Raw genomic sequence first — 6,942 nt, 5'->3', positions numbered from 1 at the left:
GCTTTTCCTAGGGTGCCTGGGTAGCTCAGTGGGTTAAGCCTCTGCCTTCGGCTCAGGTCCTGGTTTCAGGGTCCTGGGATCAAGCCCCACATCTGACTCTCTGCTCAGCGGGGAGCCTGCTTCCTCCTCTCTCTCTGCCTGCCTCTCTGCCTACTTGTGATCTCTCTGTCAAATAAATAAATAAAATATTAAAAAAAAAAAAAAGAAATGATCGGCTTTTTTCAATTCTCAAAGCTGCCTTTAGGCAGAGAAGTCAATTTGAGGTTCACAAGTAAACGCAGAGCTTTACACAATTCCTGTTAGCAGGAATATTACATCCCCCCCCCCCCCCGCAACAAGTTACAGGTTAGAAATAAGAACTATTGAGCAAAGGGAACTGTATTAAAGAAATGTATTTTATTTATTTGTTTTTTTAAAAGATTTTATTTTTAAGTAATCTCTACACCCAAGTTAGGCCTCGAACTCACAACCTTGAGATCAGGAATTGCATGCTCCACCGACTGAGCCAGCCAGGAGCCCCTAAAGAAATATATTTTTTTAATTTCAATCAAATAAGGAGACATCAAATATAATTTAAAGAAAGAAAAATAGAAATTGTCTCAGAAAACAACAGAGCAAATAAATTCCTGAAAAAAGAATTCTGCATCTTGCTGATCACAGTTATTGAAAGGGCTGGAAAAAAGTTAAAATGCCCTTTAGCTTAAGAGTTTTTGAGTTATCAGCAAATCAACTCATTTCAGAAGAATCCTTGGTCATTTCTTAATACCAAAATTTATGCAGATTTCTCTTTTGAATGTCTTCTATATTTAAAGAGGCAATCATACAAAATCTGTATTCCATACATGATAAATTCTTTGTTCCAGCCAACTCATAATGGAGGGTAACTAGTACAACACCATCATCTCCCTGGACAAAAAGCACTGGAATATTCCATTTTGTTGATTTATACATCTTTTCATATGTTTCCTCATCAATTTCTAGAGTATACATAGTTTCTTCCCCATCTCCAATATCATATTTAAATGCTGATCATAAGCATGTAATCTGCCTGGAAGCTCTCTGTCGTTTCTCATTTTCACATAAATATGCTCACCCAGGCTGAGCCTGATGAGATCCAGGGGCTCTTCTACTGTGTTGGCATTTTGTTGCCAGTCCACGTCACTGGCCATTTTGTTTCAAACCCTATGCCCTTTTCCAAAAAATGTATTTAGAAATTTACATTTCTGTATCTGAGTCACTGCGACTACAAATCGTAAAATAACTACACTTAACATCAATGTTAATCATATTGTAGTTGAGAACATTTTTGCTTTACTTTTTTGGAATCATGAAGCATGCACAATGTGATATTCCAGCACCATATACACCATAAATTTCCTATTATAACAGCTTTATTGTTTTCTAAAAATAAATGGTATAGAAAAAGCTTATCTTGTGAATCTTTAAATGGTTTGATATTTATGAAGTTTTATTGCCTCTTCCTAATCATGCAGGAATTTCAAAGTATCTTTAGATGGATAATCAATGTGTTAATAAAGAGAATAGATTAAAACAATAAAAATATTAGGTCAGAGAATTGTATTATACAAAAGTATTTTTATAAGGACCCCAAATATGCAAAACTAAACATCATATTTTTAAGGATACAAACAAATATGACAAAACTATTCTTAAAAGGTAAAGGAATGAGGCCGCCTGATGACTTCCACTTCTGGAAAAGAGAGCTAGGGAATTATTACCAACTTTCTTGCTGAGGACAATTAAAAGAATTGGATGAACTTTTAAAAACAAATTCCTTAGTGCATCAAACAGCTTATAATAGAATAAGAAATTACCAGACCAAGAAGTAAGGGAGGTTGCAAAAATCAAGAGAAGCTCAGCATTGAAAGTAATTTTTTTTCCTTCAGGGCGTCTGCTTCTTGGAAAGCAATAGCTATAAAACTAAACTAGTTTTTAGCGACCTTGTGGGGATAGAGGAGCAGTAGAGAGAAGAGTAGAACACACAGATCACATAAATCTGAGAGCTATTGGAATTATCAGGGTATAAAACAACTATCCTTTCTTTAATATATTATAAGAAAGGCTTGAAAATATATGTAGGAAACAAATAACTACAAATGTGACATAGCATATATGAAAAAAAAAACAGACTCACTGGAACAGAAAAAGAATTAAAATCAAGAATTCAATGTATGTGTGTGACAACAGATTAACACAGTTTAAGAGAAAATTACTGAACTAGAAGCCAATCAGAGAACATTTACAAAGAGAATTAGTTAAGTGAATAAGAAGTCAGAAAATTACTCCAAATAAAACGCTACAACACAAAACTCCAAAACAACAAAACAGAGGATAAAAGTCATAGATGACACAGTAAGAAGCTATAATATATTGTTAGTATCAGTTAGAGAGGGCAGAAATAATGGGGAAGAAGCACTATTTGAGGAGATAATGGTTGAAACAATTACCAAACTAATGACAGGTACCATGACACAGATTCGAGTAACTCAACAAATCTCCATAGGATGAAATGCATGTGTGAGCACGCATACTCACTAGACACATAGTGAAACAGAAAAAAAAAGAAAAAAGAAAGAGAGAAAAATTAAAAATGATATAATGAAAGTAAGATAACCTTCAAAAGGGAAACAGACTTTAAGTCATAGTGGAAATCAGAAGACAATAAAATGATGTGATCAATTTATTTTTTTTTAAAAAGTAAATGAAATTCTATATCCATATCCAGGGAAGACATTTTTCCATAATTAAGTATAAATGAGAACAGTTTGGGGCACAAAGAAACAAAACAAAGCTAAAATCCGAATTTGCTATCAGCTGACTTGGTATCAAGAAAATACAAAATGTTGGGGCGCCTGGGTGGCTCAGTGCGTTAAAGCCTCTGCCTTCGACTCAGGTCATGATTCCAGGGTCCTGGGATCCAGCCCCACATCAGGCTCTCTGCTCAGCAGGGAGCCTGCTTCCTCCTCCTCTCTCTCTCTGCCTGCTTCTCTGCCTACTTGTGATCTCTGTCTGCCAAATAAATAAATAAAATCTTAAAAAAAAAAAAAGAAAATACAAAATATTGCTCATTAGACTAAGGAAATCTCTGAAAAGTAGAGATTCCTGAAGGAATGAAAAGAAACTGCACAAAAGTAATAACATCTGATTTTAAAATACACAAAATTAAAATACACAATAAAATAAGTCAAAAGATAATTTAATGATAAAGTATTCTGGTTTTTTTTTAATTGGGAGAAAGGTAAAGATATTAATGAACATTCTATTCTCTTAATACTTTTAAAGGCAAGAGAATAATAAATTCAGCATTGAGAACAGTAGTTACCTCTGAAAAGGAAAGATAAATATATAAAATGAGCCCATAAACTAGAAGGAGGAAGAGGCTGTACTCTAGTACTTATGTTGGATGATATGCTCTTGGGTACGTATTTTATTATCATGTTTCTTAATGTATACATAAAGTACCTAGTATAGACCAAATATATTTGGTAGTATGTACCAAATATTACATAGTTTCATTTAAAAATTACCTATTGACCAAGAATCAGAAATTACATTTTATAAAATGATGGTCTGGCATACATAAAAGTGACTAGAAGAGCTGATTTTGAGAAGTTTATCAACAATGTATATTATCTGTACAACAGTTAAAAATCAAGCTTCTCATAATATTTGATGATTTTAGGAGTGTAATCAATCCAATTTGCCCAATTACCATTCCTCTAGTAGACTTGTATTCTTTGTCAGATTAGACATACATCAAAAAGATTTTTTTTCTTACTTCCTTCACATCACACAGTTCTGGATAGTTATTACATACTATAAACACTTACACAATTATGATTTACCTCTCACCAATCCTGCAAATTAGCACTAAGAAATATGAGCAAATGTATGTCCCACGTCCGAATGAATGGATGTATTTGTATGACTGTATTCTCATTTGTGAGCAGACATGCTCATTCCAAACAAATATAGTTTCATCATCTTTACAAAAAATGTGGACTAGTGGATTTTATGTCATGTTTATATCAAACATTTAAGAGCCATTTATATGGAAATTAATTTTCTTAATTTACTGTTATCAGTTTGATATAAAAATACATTTATTTATTCCTATTTATAGTCATTTTGGGGTTTGCATTTTTATCCTTTTTATTTAATCTCATTTTTGAATATATATAAAATACTTATAGGGTTAAAAATGTTTTATACTATATATGTACACAAACTAAAATGACAAACTCTACTATATAAATGTGTGTGTCTTTGTGTGTGTAGTACTTAGCTGATTTCAACAGTTTATTGTAATATGTAATATGTATTTTCTAGGTTTTCAGATAATCCTTTGTACATGATTTTGACCATAATCCTAATAAGAATCATAATCCCCTTACAAGTCACTTTAACATTTTATTGGAATATGCCAATATTTCATTTATGGACAATCACTTGGAATCTCAGTAATTCTGAATACTGTAGAAGACATAAAGATATTTGAAAACCCTTCCATGTTATAAAAACTACTTCACAAATAATGGGTTTTTAAATGCATACTATTTGAAGAACACCTCAGGCTCTCAGGTTGAGCTTATTTACCCAGAGTTTAACTTTGATTTGAACAAAGTTGGATATTCCCGGGGAGGGGGATATTAAAAAGTGGAATATTAAATTTATGTTTGGGGACTAAAACAGCTATTAGGGATGCAATCATAGTGCCTCTCTGACACAGCAGATGGCCCCATTGAGAAAAGACTAAGAAAGTCTTTAAAATACAACATCTAATTTTTATCAATGAATATTTTACATTTCAAAAGGACCAAAAGGGGAATTAAACCAACCCAAAGACTGAAAATATGGATAGATGAACCTAACGCTATATGAGACTGATTATAGGACCACCCAGAAAAAATAATAAATTCTTCTTTTTATTTTTTTAACGCAGGACTATAACCAAATACTTCATGTATACATTTTCAGATACAAAAAAATCTACAAAGAAATACTGAGTTTCACATAGTAAGTTTGTTGTGGTAGCAGTAGTGGTACAGTGATTCTAAACTGCATTGTGTTTATCAAAGAGTACTGCACATGATAGATATATTGATGTCTTCCTGGTGGAAAAAGGGAGATAAAACTATTAAGTGAGGGAAAATAAGGAACAGCCTGTGGGGGTATATATGAATTAGAAACATCAATGTGAGTCCTTCATGTAATAATTCCATCTCTGTCTACTGAAAGAACCTAGAAATAACAGCACTCAGAGCAGTGAGCACCCCCGGATCAATCTGGGCCCAATCAGGAGATAGAAATCACAGTGTGCGTTAAACAGGGGGATGTTTAATAAAAAATAGTTTATAATCTGGGATAGAGGATTGACTATAATATATACAAAAAGTGTATGCCGTGCTCTTTGGCTGAAGGAGAGTACCCAAGTAAGGACAGCTTGGCAGGGAGCCCCTTCCCAGGGCTGGGTTTCAGACCTCACTGGTGAAAGGGGTAATTCAGCCCCCCTAGACAGCAGGGAAGTTTCCTCGTTCCCCAAAGCCAGAGCTGGTTTAGAATCACTAGATAGGCAGGAGGCAACCTTTCAGAGTATAGGCAAAGACTAGGGCAGATAGCAACCAATATGCAACCACTGGTGTGTGTATGTGTGTGTGTGCGTGCGCACATGCATGCACATACACGCACAGGAGGTGAAAACCCTGTGGGCCATGAGTGAACAGCACAGGGCCTAAAGAAGCATTTGGCAGCTGTAGGGAGGAAGCCCTTGGAGGCACTGGTTTTGACAGAACAAGGATACAAAGGTGCCAAGGACCACACAATCTGGGCATGTGGTAGGGACGCGGGTCCACCCTATCTCTTCCACCAATGCTGCAGTCCCCACCATGCCCTTAAAAGGCCCTTTCCTCCTGTCGTGACCCCTCCAGTGTCCTCTTTTTGAGAACGTTTAACATCATTCTCACTTTCCAGGAGATATGCTTAAAGGAATTTTGTGTATTATCATAGAATATATGTAGATGTGTGTACCCGGAACTGAGAGGTAATAAACTGATCACTGTCACAACATTTAACACCCAAATATTTGTTTCTAAATACGACTACTCTTTAAAAAGATCACAGCTCCTTGAATTCTAGGTCTGGATTGACTCTAGGTCTGGATGCAGAAGGAACTAAACGCTTGGAACTTCTTGCCAGAGACTTGCTCCAGCAGCAGTGGGAAGAGCCATCAGCTTGAAGGGGCTCCCAATGACCAAAGTTTGTTCAACTGAGCGTCCAAAAGGCTAGTGACAGTGAAGTCTAGAAAACAGTGGGGCGGTGCAGGTGGAGGGGTGAATCCTTTAAGGCCACAGTAGTATTCAAAAAGATGGAATGATAAGGGAAGATAAAGTTCTTCTTTCTAGAAGAATGATAGCTAAAAATATATGTGGAATGAAATAATTCAAAAGTCACAATTAGCAATAAATAAAATAATCACTGCTTTAGGCAGGGATGTCAAAGTATGCTCAAACCACTGAGGGCAAGTTCTTGGGGACTTCCATATTCACTTCCTTGAGAAGTGTCACCCCACTGACTACGTGTAACTGCAAAAGAAAAGGGTATCTTTACCAAAGGTAAATGTGGAAAACTCCCAACTTAACTGTTACCAGTCTAGCAACCCCAATAACAGGGCAAATTGACATTATGTGTCTCTCTGATGCGAGGGGTCGTGGGCCTTCAGGGTTTTGCACCAAAGAAGGGGCATTTTCTTCAGCGACATTTGTGATCTGAGCATTGGTATGACTATGGACTACCATGGTACCATCTTTCCAAACTGGGAGAGATGGCTCTTCTGCTTTGGGGCTCTGTTGCTCCATTTTTGGTTCTCTGTAAACTTCTCTTTGCTCACCATACTCATGAGACACTTTCTGCACATCAGATTCT

At 35.7% G+C, this 6,942-nt stretch overlaps 1 pseudogene; it reads right to left on the bottom strand.

Moving 5' to 3' along the window:
* Positions 1 to 759: 759 nt before the first annotated feature.
* LOC101675067 lies at positions 760 to 1,169 on the bottom strand (annotated as a pseudogene).
* Between the last annotated feature and the right edge of the window lie 5,773 nt (positions 1,170 to 6,942).

This window comes from Mustela putorius, unplaced genomic scaffold, assembly GCF_011764305.1.
Source record: "Mustela putorius furo isolate JIRA1106 unplaced genomic scaffold, ASM1176430v1.1 tig00003836_pilon_pilon_pilon, whole genome shotgun sequence".
Taxonomy (NCBI): Eukaryota; Metazoa; Chordata; class Mammalia; order Carnivora; family Mustelidae; genus Mustela; species Mustela putorius.
The sequence above is the reverse complement of the archived record's forward strand: the minus strand, read 5'-3'. Positions and strand labels throughout refer to the sequence as shown.